The sequence below is a fragment of the Hemiscyllium ocellatum genome, chromosome 5 (assembly GCF_020745735.1).
Source record: "Hemiscyllium ocellatum isolate sHemOce1 chromosome 5, sHemOce1.pat.X.cur, whole genome shotgun sequence".
Taxonomy (NCBI): domain Eukaryota; kingdom Metazoa; phylum Chordata; class Chondrichthyes; order Orectolobiformes; family Hemiscylliidae; genus Hemiscyllium; species Hemiscyllium ocellatum.
Window position 1 is genome coordinate 8,351,621 of NC_083405.1, and position 14,197 is coordinate 8,365,817.

Below are 14,197 nucleotides of genomic sequence, written 5' to 3' on the forward strand. Positions count from 1 at the left end.
CAGAGTTAGGGCATGGTGTCTGCAATGGGATACAGGAAGAGGCAGGCAGTAAGTAAATCTTCACCAAAAGACATTTCAATGTGGGTGACAGAAACTTTGCGTTTTGAGGTCGGATAAGAAAACATTTAATTATTTAAATGAGGAGAGATTGCAGAATTTGATCTTACAGAATGATTTGTTTGTCCTGGTACACGTATCACATCAAGTTAGTCTGCAGATGCAGCAAGTGATTTGGAAGGTAAGCGGAATGTTGCTGTTTTCTTTGCAAAGGGTATTGGGTTTGATAAGAGGAATTTTTTTCTGCGTCTGTACGGTAAGTGCTGACAACACATCTGACGTTTTCTATGTAGTTATAATTCCCTAAACTGAAAATGAAAATCTTCTTTTCATGTTCTTGGGATGAGGGCATCATGCATTGAAGGCCCGAGAATGGGAGATGCTCTTATTGAGCATAGAAGATCACGAGAAGAGTGTAGCCAGTGAATACCTGATGGATATTTCCTATTGTGAGGGTGAATGTAACTGGGGAAGTAGTGTACGATTAAGACTGATACTGAGGAATCGTCAGCAGATCAGAAATGTCAACTTTGACTTTTGGTCTCAGATGCTGTCAGACCCCCAGAACTTTTCCAGAAATATCTGCCTTTGTTTAAGTGTAGGATGCATTCATTTTAACTCAGGTACTGTGAAGGCATTAAATGTTCCATTTTTAAATTACACACGCGCAAATAAAGATGTCTTCAAATCAACTGGGACCATTTCCTGCAAAGGAAATGGGAAGGTGCAGCTCCATGAAACAGGGAATGTGACAGAATTGAGTTTGGGAAATATTCAAGGAGATCTCATATGGTCCAGGTTGGGGTTGGATAACATTATTATGTGATTCACTTCAGAGGGGGAAACAAATGTAACCTTTCTGAGGAGGAATGACACATTGCTCCCTCTCTCTTTCCTTGCTATTCCTCCTCGCAAAGTGTGCGATTTAAGAAAAGAAATCCTCAGTTATCTTTACCAGACATGGAGGATGTGGGAGGTAAGGGTCGCTGCTGACTTTGCCTGCGTGAAGTGTACCTAACTCCAGTTCTTCACAGATCGCGTTTGGTAACTGGAGCTAGATGAACTTCAGATCAGTTGGGAGGATGAGGGGATGAGACAGAAGTGTTATAGGAAGGTAGTCACACCTCTGGTACACGATAAAGGTGGTTAGGTAACAGTCAGGAGAGGGAAATGGAATAGGCAGAGAGTGCCGGGATACCCTGTGGCCGTTTCCCTCAATAACGTGTATACCGTTTTGGATAGTTTTGGGGGATGGGATCAACCAGGGGTACACAATAGCGGCCAGCTCTCTGACACTGAACCTGGCACTGTGCCTCAGAAGGGAATGGGGAGAATGACAGTAATAGGCGATTCAATAGTGAGAGGAACTAATAGGAGATTCTGTGATCGTGAGCAAGACTCCCGGATGGTATTTTGCCTCCTGAGTGCCAGGGTCATGGAGGTCTCAGATTGAGTCTACAGGATTCTTAAGGGTGAGGGAGAACAACCAGAAGTCTTGGTATGCATCAGTACCAATAAGACAAGTATGGAAAGGGAGGAGTTAGCTTGGAAACTAAAAGGCAGAACAAGCAGAGTAGTAATCTCAGGATTGCTACCGGTGCCACCTCTTACTGAGGCAGGAACAGAGAGAGTGAGTGCAGCTGAACACGTGGCTACAGGGCTGGTGTTGGAGGGAGGGTTTCAGATATGTATGTCATTGGGATACCTTCTGGGGAAACTGGGAGCTGTACAAGAAGCACGGGTAGAACCTGAACTGGGTGGACAACAATATCCCGGGCGGAAGGTTTGCTAGAGATCTTTGGGAGGGCATAATCTAGTTTGGCAGGTGGGTGGCAACCTAAGGTACGGATCACATGATGCATTCGGTAGCGGCCAGTTGATACAGAGAGCAAAAAGTCTGTGAGGAAGAATGGGCACTGGATAGGACTGATAGGGCAATCAGTCAGTGTGATTGGTTAAAGCGTCTCTATTTTAATGAGGACAGCATGAAACAGACTGATATGCTGGAACCCGTTGATGTTAAGAAGGAGGATGTGCTGAAAATTTTGAAAATGTAAAGATAGATAAATCCTCTGGCGCAGATGGGATATACCCAATGTTAGTACAGGACGCCAGGGAAGAGATTGATGTGTATTTGGTGATGATCTTTGTGCCCTCACTATCCACTGGAGTTGTACTAGAAGATTGCAGGGTGGCACAAGTTATTCCCTTATTCAAGAAAGGGAATAGGGTTAACATTGGGAATTAGATACCAGTCAGTCTTAGGTCGGTGGTGGGCAAATTATTGGAGAGGATTCTGCGTGGCAGGATTTATGACTATTTGGAAAACAATACTTGGATGAAAGATAGTCAGCATGGCTTTGTGAGGGGCAGGTCATGACTCGTGTACCTTACTGAATACCTTGAGGATGTGACAAAACTGTTTGATGATGGTAGAACAGGGGATTTTAGCAAGGTGTTTGATAAGGTTTGATTAGACTAGATTCCCTACAGTGTGCAAACATGCCCTTAGGCCCTACAAGTCCACACCAACACTCCGAAGAGTACCCTACCCAGACCCACTTCCCTCTGACTAATACACGTAACACTATATGCAATTTAACATGACCAATTCACCTGGTCTGCACATCTTTGGACTGTAGGAGGAAACTGGAGCACCTGGAGGAAACCCGCACAGACACGGGGAGAATAGACAAACGCGATGCAGACAATCGCCCGAATCAGGAACTGAACCTGGGTCGCTAGTGCTGTGAGGAAATAATGCTAACCACTGAGACACCGTGCTACTCCTAGTAGGCTTATGGTAGGCTTATTCATAAAGTAAGGAGGAATGGGATACAGGGAAAACTGTCTGCATGGATACATGATTTGCTGGCACATAGAAGACAGAAGGTGGTGATACATGGAATATATTCAGCCTGGAGTTGATGACCAGTGGTTTTCAGCAGGGATCAGTTCAAGGAACCCTGCTGTTTGAGATTTTTGTAAGTGACTTGAATGAGGAAGTTGAAGGATGGGTTAGTAATTTTGCTGATGACAGGAAGGTTGGTGAAGTTGTGCATAATGTGGAGGGCTGTTGTAGGTTGCAAAGGGACATTGACAGGATGCAGAGCTGTGCTGATTAGTGGCAAATGAAGTCCAACCGTGGAAGTGTCAAGTGTCACTTTGGAAGGTCGAATTTGCATGCAGAATACAGGGTTAAAGGCAGGATTCTTGGCAGTGTGGACGAACAGAGGGATCTTGGGGTCTATGTCCATAGATCGCTCAAAGTTGCCATACAGGTTGATCGGGTTGTTAAGAAGGCGAATGGTGCATTGGCTTTCATTTGTAAGATGTTGAGTTTAAGAGCCGCGAGGTTATGCAGCAGCACTATAGAGTTCTGGTTCAACCACACGGAGTATTCACTTCTGGTTGCCTCATTATAGACAGGATGTGGAAGCTTTAGAGAGGGTGCAGAGCAGATTTATCAACATACTGCCAGGACTGGAGGGCATGTCTTATGAAGAAAGGTTGAGGGAACTCGGGCTTTTCTCTTTGGAGTGATAGAGGATGAGAGACGACTTGATAGATGGCCTGCTTGTACCTAAAACTGTGACCCCGTGTTTTAGACATCCCAGCCAGGGGAATTATTATCCCTGCTTCCAATCAGTCTCGCCCTGTCAGACTTTTATATATCTCACTGAGATCTCCACTCATTTTCCTAACTCCCATGGAATATAAGCCCAGTCGTCCAAAACTCTGCTCCCACAACAAGCCTGTCATCCCAGAGATCAGTCTGGTCATCCTTCGCTGCTTTCCCTCAATGTCAGGTTTGTCATTTATTATGGAAGGAGACCAAAACTACCCACAATACTGCACAATAGTTGAGATGCAGTCTCACCAAGGCCATGTACAGCAGCAATAGGACACACTTACTCCTGGACTCAAATCCCCCTGAAATTAAGGTCAACACACCATAAATCTTCCTAACTGCTTTCTGTTCCTGCAATATTAATTTCAGTGATTGGCGTGCAGAGTGATCCTGGTCCTTTCCAATGTAACGACTATCCTCTGTGGATCTGTGTACACTGGACAGCGTGCCAATGCCCTCCCCAGTATTGACTACAGGCTTCAGAACTCACTGCCCTGCATGGGCCACGGATCTCTGCGCAGAAGAAAACAAATAATGAGCATAACTCCTTTTATAGATCACTATTTTTCAAAAATTAACTTTTCAAATGGTAGGCTGATGTTCTCATTTTCTATCAAAGTATACAATATCACATCTACCCACATTACTCTTTATCTGCCACAATTTTACCCATTCATTCCACTTGTCTCAATCAATTTGGAGGTTTTTTTAAACTTTGTCTTCATGAAAAAACTCCAAAAGACCTTGATGTTTAACTCAGCGCTCACCATTTGGTTAAAGCAGACCATCTCACACAGGCTCAGGAAATCGATTTTCCCAGTATTGCCATTCACTTGGGTTAACACAGTTTAGATGCAACTTGAATCTGTCCATTTTATTGCAGTTCCCACAAACTTGTATGTCTAATTTCCTGTTTTATAACATACCCAACATCTGTATTGCAGCTTTGATATACAACTCCCACCTTTTCCTTTCAGTATCAACTTAGCAGATTCTGTGGAATATGAGCCACGTGGGCTCTGGGAAGTTAAATGGTTGATTCAGGGAGATATTTGGTGAGGCCAATGTACACCGTGAGATCATTTTGTAACACCTTACCTGTTCCTCTTAAGTGTCACTGCGATATTTTCACTCGATCTCCCGTAGTGCCGGTGGAGAATTGAAGGAAAATGGTCTGTCAGCAATGCTGTGTATTCTCCCAGACAGCTGAGATAGTTCTAACCTGGGTGAGAACCTTTCAGCAGGATGGTACAGTGTTGCTGCTGCTGTAAGGATCTTAGTGAGATCACATCTGGAGTAGTGTGGACAGATTTAGTCGCCTCAGTGAGGAATGGATATTGTTACACTGGAAGCAGCTCAGAGATGGTTCCCTCGACTGATTCTAGCAATGCTGGTGTTAGCTTATAAAGAAAGGATATTCAGGTTGATCCAATGCACATTGGGCTTTACAAGAATGGAAGATGACTTAATTTTTACATAGAACACTGGAAGAAGTCAAAAACAGGGGCCAATTACACAGCAATTGGAGAAATGCATTCCGTATCTCCATCCTGTTACACAGGTACAGCAGGAGGATATTCAGGCCTTCGAACCATTTACACCAGAATAGGACGAGGTTATTCAGCGCCTAGATCCTGATATACAGTTACAGGAGGAGGTCAATCAGCTACTCATGTCGACAACACTGGGCCCAGAATGGGCCATGCAGCCTGTTACACAGCAACAGGACCAGTCCATTCAGCCACCTCGAGTCTGTAATACAGGATCTGGATGAGGTCCTGCAGTGAATGGAAATTGGTACACTGGGATAACAGGAGGCCATTCAGCCCCATGGAGCCTGTTGCATGGGAATTGGATAAGAATGCAAACTTTATGAGACTTCTTATTGGAAATGAGGAAGAGGTTAACTTTGCATGTTGGGATTTGGGAACAGGAAACTAAATGCTCCCCTGGTCCCATTTAGGGATGCGGGAGTAGACTATGTAGCAATTCTAGCCTGGTTTTGAGGAATGTGAGAAGACAACTTCAGCCCTTAAAATTGTTACATAGCAACACGAAGATTGCATAAGAGTATTAAGAGTATGCCATCAACATGATAACGTAGGGCCACCATAAAGACATCAGGCCATCAATTTTGTACACAAGGAAGAGAGTTAGTCCAATCAGACTACCATATCTCCTAAAGATCAATCAGACCAGGTCATTTAAAGCCATTTGCGAATCATACAGAATTGGAGGGAACGTAGAGATTATAGAGAGATAAGAATTTAAATTATCACCTCCACAATGGAATAAAAAGTATTGAGAAAACTCTTTGAAATTAAGAAAGATTCTTAGAATATATTATTCAGAAATTAATGGTAGAACGCTTGCAAAGTCAAAACACAATCCATCAGAGTCAAGAAGGATGTTGAGAAGAATAAATCGTGTTTCAGTTATTTGCTCAAGTTCGTCAAAGATGTGACAAGCAAGATGGATATTGAAAATCTGGAGATGTATTTCTTGGACTTCCAGAAGTCATTTGATAAAGTGTGCACAAAACATTAATCTGCAGAACAAGGCCATGTGATTAGAAGTAGCCCTTAGCTTGGAGACCGGATTGGGGAACCAATAAAATGCAGTGAGCTGGAATAAATGGATTATTTTCTGTTTGGCAAAATGCAACTTTCTGTCTCCAGGCCCCAAATATTGGCAATTTGTACTATTACATATTTGCAGCGATAGACAAGCTAGAACCAAATTTTCAGATGACACTAGCATAGGATTGACTTTGCAATGAAGATGTAAGAAATTTTGAAATGGATATGGATAGTTTAGGCCAACATGTGACAGATGAAACTGAACAACTGATAGTATGAGTCTATCATTTTTGTCAGTGCAACAGATAGGCAACTTATTCTTCAAATAGAGAGAATAACTTCAGAGTGTTTAGGCGCAGAGGGACCTGAGTGTCCTCATACATGTCACAGAAATCTCAGATGTAGGTACAGCAGGACTTGAGAAAGGGAAGTGCAGTTTTGGCATTTATTTATAAAAGAGCAGATTTCAAAAGGGGGGAGGCGCAACTGGAGTACACTGCACAGTTTTGGTGCCCAGACTGCAGGAGGGATGTAGCTGCCATGGAAGCAGTTCATAAGTGGTCAACAATTTGATTGCAGAAATGATGAGTTTTTCTTCTGAAGAGAGATTGAGCAGTTCAGGCCAAGACTGTTCGGGAGTTTAGAAGAATGAGAGGAGATGTCACTGAGGTCTGGAGGATGCTAAGGTGATTGACAATATTTATGTGGATTAGATAGTTCCTCATGTGGGCAATCCACAACAAGAGATAAGGCAGAGCAGACGAAAAACAGGGGTAAGGAAAACTTCTTTCTTTCAAAGGGTTGTTCACTTCTAATAATAAGGCACTTAATTCACTGCCCCAGAGTGCAGTTGGGGCTGAGACATTGAGTAAATGAATGAATATGAAAAGCGTGCAGGAAAGTGGAACTGAGGCGCCAATAATTTCAGACATGATTTTAATCAATAGCAAAGCAGGCTCAGGGGCTGAATTGCCGACTGATACCCCTCGTTCTTATTCAGCCTTTCGAATGTGTTACACAGGAATGGGGTAGAACAGGTTATCAAACAGGAAGCAAGCATTCTGGGTAAATCAGTCTTAATTACTTTGTCAGAACGTAACAATTAAGGTCACCCAGTGACCAGTACTGGGTCCTCAGCTATTTACAAGCTATATCAATGATTTGTAGTAGTAGAACAAATGTTCTATCACTAAGTTTGGCGATGTCACTAAGATAAGCAGGACATTAATTTATGAATGGAGGGTCAGCAAATGTATATTGACAGGTAAATTGAGTGGATAATGGTTAGGCACGATGAATTTAACTTAACATATCACCTATGTTTTTTCAAGAAGAATGGTAGACAGTATACGACCAAAATAGAGAGAGATTACAGTGACTTAGTGATACCGCGTGTTCTGGACGGTTCGCTCTGACGCATTCAGACATGGGAAGTGCTGTTCCATCTCCCTGATGGTCTGTTCCTTGATGTTCCCAGGGTCTCATTGCTCTCATTCATCATATATATCCTCTGTTGCAGAATTATGATATTGGTGTCGACATGCTGGACGATGATGGATATGTCACCCCGTCCTGCATGGAAAGCTCTGGATCCTAAAAGATGAATGAACCAGTGACCCTTATAGCCTCTGGCAGCACCGTCCACCCCCTAATGTGAAGCTGCGGGTCAGGTTGAAGGAGGTGATACCGCTTTGTGACCAGTTCCTTGTTCAGTCAGGATTCCCTCATACTTTGCTCCTGGGTTAAGTGTAGCTTGGAAAGGTGTTCCTGGAAAACACGGGGTTGATACAGGGGACCCCTTTCTCCAGACACACTCACTGTGTGGTTTCTGAGCTTTCTGTCTCTGCAGCATTTGCTCCATTTGGAGTTCATGCTGCAGACCCAGATGCTGTAACTACAGTCCCCTTGTTCCATCCAGAGGTGGGTCACCAAATCCTCAGGTCTCCCTGAATGTCTGAGGCAGCTTACAGTACAACCTCTCGCAAACCATCCCCAGTCATTCCGCTAACTTTTCAATAACAGGTGTCCGTCACAAGCCCCTCAACTACACGTTTGTTGGGACCAGACCAGACCAGACCACTCAGGATACTTTAAGAAGGCAGCCTAGATCCTAACATTTCCTTTTTTTAACCTTAGATGTGAAGTGCATCTTCCAGATATGTTGTGACTGGTCAACCCTTTCAAAGTTAAGCAAAATGTAACCCATTCAAACGCTCTAGTTAAAACACAATCAAAGAGAAGAACAAATTGGGATAGATACACTACATTCTACTAAGTAACTGCGATAATACAGGAACATCCCTTTTACATACCCTTTGGCAAAAAGGTAAATTCAAGCACAGAATCTTACGTACAGTTCTGCAATCCAGGAGGAAGCAACTTCAAGAGAGTTTTCAGAGAGAATACGAGCTAGGGATAATGTACTGTAACTTCCAATCCTTCTGGGACCCCAAGCAGGTTCTGAATGCTGCAGCGAAATTCAAAACGAGAAAACCTGTCTGAGAGAGATGGCCGTTGCCCTACCATTATTACCAGCGTTTTAATAAAATCTAACGTAACCTCGGTTACTTACTTCAGCCATTTTCAGTCGTCAGTTAGGCATCTCTGCCTTCACAAGTTCTCTTCAAATATAAACAAGGGAAAATAACCTTTTCAAAATGACAGTATCGTCTCACCTCCCCCTTTGACAAAATGAACCATCAATACACAACGCTAGCTTCGTTTTAAAGTAATTATTTTCTCTATTAGTAGACTACATTGTGTGTGTGTGTATATATATATATATATATATATATATATATATATATATATATGACATTGACACTAAGCATGCAAACATTCACTCCATTCTATTTGGTGTCCATGTATACAGATCTCTGAAAGTTGCCACCCAGGTAAATAGTGCTGTGAGGAAGGCATATGGTGTACTGGGCTTTATTGGCAGAGGAATTGAGTTCCGGAGTCCTGAGGCCATGTTGCAGTTGTATAAGACTTTGGTGTGGCCTCATCTGGAGTATTGCGTGCAGTTTTGGTCGCCATACTATAGGAAGGATGTGGAGGCATTGGAACGAGTGCAGATGAGGTTTACCAGGATGTTGCCTGGCATGGTAGGAAAATCGTATGAGGAAAGACTGAGGCACTTGGGGCTGTTCACATTGGAGAAAAGAAGGTTTAGGGGAGATATGATAGAGGTGTACAAGATGATTAGGGGTTTAGATAGGGTAGACACTGAGAACCTTTTACCGCTAATGGAGTCAGCTGTTACAAGGGGACACAGCTTTAAATTAAGGGGTGGAAGGTATAGGACGGATGTTAGGGGTAGATTCTTTACACAGCGGGTTGTGAGTTCATGGAATGCCCTGCCAGTAGCAGTGGTGAACTCTCCCTCTTTATGGTCATTTAAGCGGGCATTGGATAGGCATTTGGAAGTTATTGGGCTAGTGTAGGTTAGGTAGGATTCGGTCGGCGCAACATTGAGGGCCGAAGGGCCTGTACTGCGCTGTATTTTTCTATGTTCTATGTTCTAATAGATACAGTACCTCCCACTAATGAACTGTCCCAATGTACGAACATCCCATAAACTTGTCCCTTGGCAAAAAGACGCATCGTAGGTCATTCAGTCTCAAATGCAATTCTCCAATCCAGGAGGAAACAGCATAAAGATAGATTTCAGAGAGAATAGGCACTCGGGATTATTTACTGAAGCATCCAACCCTTTTCCCACCCCAGGCACCTGGTCAGTGTTACAGCTCAGAAAAACTGGAAAGCATGGTCTATGCAAGATGGCCATTGTTATCACTATATATTAAAAAAAACCTAAAAGCCTCCTAAGATATTTACTTCAGCGGTTTGCAGTAAGTAGTTCGGCCTTTAAGATCTGCCTTCAAAGAAAAGGAACAAATAATCTGCTTTAAAGTCACAGCATTGTCAGAGATGACAGATGCCTGGTCCTTTACAACAATACTCAAGTTGTTTCCTCGTGTTACTGATCACGCGATCAACTCAAAGGGACAAACACAGACGTTAGACATTTAAAGGACAGGCACAGATCAAGTTTCAAAGACGCGAGTCAAAGCTAATCAATCCTTATCCAACATGGTGCACCAAATGGGACATACCTGGATGTGAACAACAGACCGATACACACACACCTTTCCAAAATGGAGCACCAATGGGATACACCGGGAAGTGAAAAACAGCCAGATGCACACATCCATGTCCAACATGGAACACCACGTGGGAAACAACGGGAAGTGACCAATAGCCCGACACACACACCCCTGTCCATGGAGAACCGCATGGGACATGCCGGGAAGTGAACACCAGCCTGACGCACAACATGTCACTGTTCCTGAACTTTACAATGCCAGCACTCAATACACAAGGGAGACAGAAACCCAGGCAACGGAAAGGTACAGAGGGCCAGAGAGATTCACATTAAAAACAGAAACAGACAGTTAATTAACTGAGAACATATTGTGGAAATATGGAGACAAAGACTGGGTAGTGGGAATAACTGGATGATTGACCCTTAGAGAGCAAAATTACAAGAACTAGAACATTGAATAGAGGTCTTTCCAGATGACCTGAAATGGTTTGTTTCATAACAGTTGTTGGGTCAAAATCCTGGAATGCCCTCCCTAAAGGCATTGTCCATCAACCCTCAGTACGTGGACTGCAGCGATTCAAGAAGGCAGCTCAGAACCACCTCTCAAGGGCAACTAGGATTGGGCGATTAATGCGGGCCAGCCAGTGATGCCCAAGTCCCACAATTGAATAAAAAATTAATTATGTTGATCAGGGATGGGATGGAGTCGAGGAAGGAAACTGAGTTTGTAAACACAATAGAGGACAATGACCTCCACACTCCCAATATTTAAATAACAAGGAAAGTGAGGAAACAGTTCACATCTGAAATTGAGTCGAGATTAAAAATGTTTTGCTGGAAAAGCGCTGCAGGTCAGGCAGCATCAAAGGAGCCGGAGAATCGATGTTTCCGGCAAAAGCCCTTCTTCAGGAATTGAGTCGGTCAACATAGAGGCCCATGAGGAACACTGCCTGAAGCAAGGAGGGAGGCAGTATTTGAACAAGTTCCCTGATGCAGTTAGTAATGTTCTGCAGAGTGAATATCTAGATAGAGAGTCTCAACATGAACAATAATAGTGGCAAGCAGTGAAGACTCCATGAAAGAACCGTAATGCAGTCATAACTGGTTTACAGAAAAAAACATATCTGGACGATGAGACTTACCAGGGACACCAACGATAGACAGGACAGGATAATAAATATATTGAATAATGTGAAGAGCATAATAGATCCGCGATGATAATGAGAACCAATCATAATATGTAGAAAGAAACCAAATATCTTCGGATAACCCCCTGTCCATTGTTGAAACATTCCAGTCTAATGTTCTCAGATTCTGATCCATTGTTGAAACATTCCATTCTAATGTTCTCAGATTCTGATTCATTGTTGGAGCATTCCAGTCTAATGTTCTCGGATTCTGATCTCTCCTCCACTTCTCCATCTGATGCTGCTGATCCCTGCCAGTGCTGATGGTGATGCTCCCGCTGTTACTACGGGATTACACGCTGAACAGATCTCATGAATCATTAAAAGATGAGAACTCTCCACTGGGAAAATTAGAATCCATGGAGACTGACATTAATTGCAGTCACCGAAAAAACAGGCTTAGTTAACCCCTTCCCTACATAACATTTCTTATTCATAATAATATTTACTCAGTCTCGATAGAATGGATAGGGTCACTGACGGACGGACTATAAACCATTCAATTTTTTTTAAAAACTGGAACCGGACCAGACACCATGAACCCAGAGGAGATATGTGATCAGCATGGAGCACTGTGCAGACCAGGCTAGAGCACTGCTGAATACCACCCTGCAATCAGCCCAGAGTGGAACACTGAGCAGACCTCAGCAGTACATTGATCTATAAACCCAGATGAGACATGTGTTCAGCAGGGAGCACTATGCACACCGATCTAGTGTACTGAGCAATACTGCTGAAAATGTGCTGCTGGTAAAAGCACAGCAGGTTAGGCAGCATCTCAGGAATAGGAAATTCGACGTTTCGAGCATAAGCCCTGTCCATGGAGAACCGCATGAGACATGCTGGGAAGTGAACATTCCCGGGAAGTGAACATCTCCTATTCCTGAGATGTTGCCTAACCTGCTGTGCTTTTACCAGCAACACGTTTTCAGCTGTGATCTCCAGCATCTGCAGATCTCATTTTTTACTCGAAGATTTTGAAATTTCCACGTCACACCTACTGAGTAAGGAGCAATATTCAGTGAAGGTCAATTCTCACTTTAAACTCACTGGTGGTGCCGTTTTCCCCGGCACAACTTAGAAGCCCTGGCCCTAATGCCATCTCCCTTTTGTGTCGAGCTGGTACAAATGAAATGCCCTCGGTCTCAGTGGGCAGGAGGGTGGGCTCACAACACGTTGTCTCCACCACCTCCCAGGACGGGAGCACGGAGGCTCCCTCCGACACCTCCCCCTGTAAACAGCTCAGATACTGAAACTAATCTGTGAGTGTTACTGCTCTCCCCACTTGTCCTGATATCACATACGCCCTCTGCTCCTACAGAGCCTGTAAAAAAGTCAACGTTTTATGTTGACTTTCAGAGTTATTCCTTGCAAGGTGCATCACCTCACACTACTCTGCATTGATCTTGATCTGCCATAAACCTGAATACTACACTAATGTGTCACTCTCAGGCTGGAGAACTGGGAAGAAAGGCTGGAAAATAATACGTTGTCTTTAATCATTTTGTGGTTTTAAGAAGAGGGTAGTCACACATTACGGGCGGGAAAGAGTGATTAGTGCTTTCGATCCAGAAAATATGCTCTTTCTTTGTCTGTGGTGCTCAGTGACAAGTATCTATTCCAGATCCTTTATGGTGCAGAGTGTGTCTTCAGGATGTCTTTCCTTCATATTGCAGACGTCCGATAATAGCCACTTAATGTGGAAACCATAGCCAAACAATTAAATATCTTCATAGTTCATCATGACGGCAGAGCCCATAAAGTCAACATCGTACATTTGAGGTAAGTACCTTTCATCTGTTGAAAAACGTTATTCTTTGAATGTGTAATTGAGTAAAGTGAACCAAATTTTAATTAATCCACACTGAGCTTAAAGCTGACTTTTAAAATGTCACTCAAAATCTGGGAATGGTTGAAGTCTTGTACAGTGGCCCATGCCTCTGAGCCAGAGTTCTGGGTTATATTGCAATACCTGAACTTGCGCGATAATATTTATTACTCTGGACCAGGAGGTCTGGATTCAAGTCCTGCCTGTCATGGAGGTATGCCACAGTATTTCAAAACAGGCTGATGAATAAACACAGAGGTGAATAGTGTTGCAGCTTTAGGGACTATTGCCAAGTGGCGGTAGATTCCCTACCTCTCAGCCCAAAAGTGTAGATTCAAATCCCACAGAATAGTTTCATAATGTGGCTGAACAAGTTGATGATATAATTTTAGAATTGTGATGTGTTGGAGAAGGAAGATGTGTCAATATTGAATTTCAGAACTTAGGCTCGGGATGACAGAAAGCTCAGCCATTCGTTTTGATTGGAGTCACATTTGCACATTCTGGAGGTTTATAAAACCATGACGACCATGGATAGGGTGAACAGTGAGGTTCTTTACCCCAGTGCAGTGAAGTCCAAAACTAGAGGACATAGATTTAAGGTGGGATGGACAAGATTTAAAAGGAACCTAAGGGGACTATTTTCACACAGAGCGTGGTGCGTCCATGCAATTAACTGCCAGACGAAGTGGTGGAGGCTGTTACAATTACAACATTTAAAAGGCATCTGGATGGGAACATGAATTGGAAAGATTTAGAGGGATATGGAACAAATGGTGGAAAATGAAACTAAGTTAATTTATGACA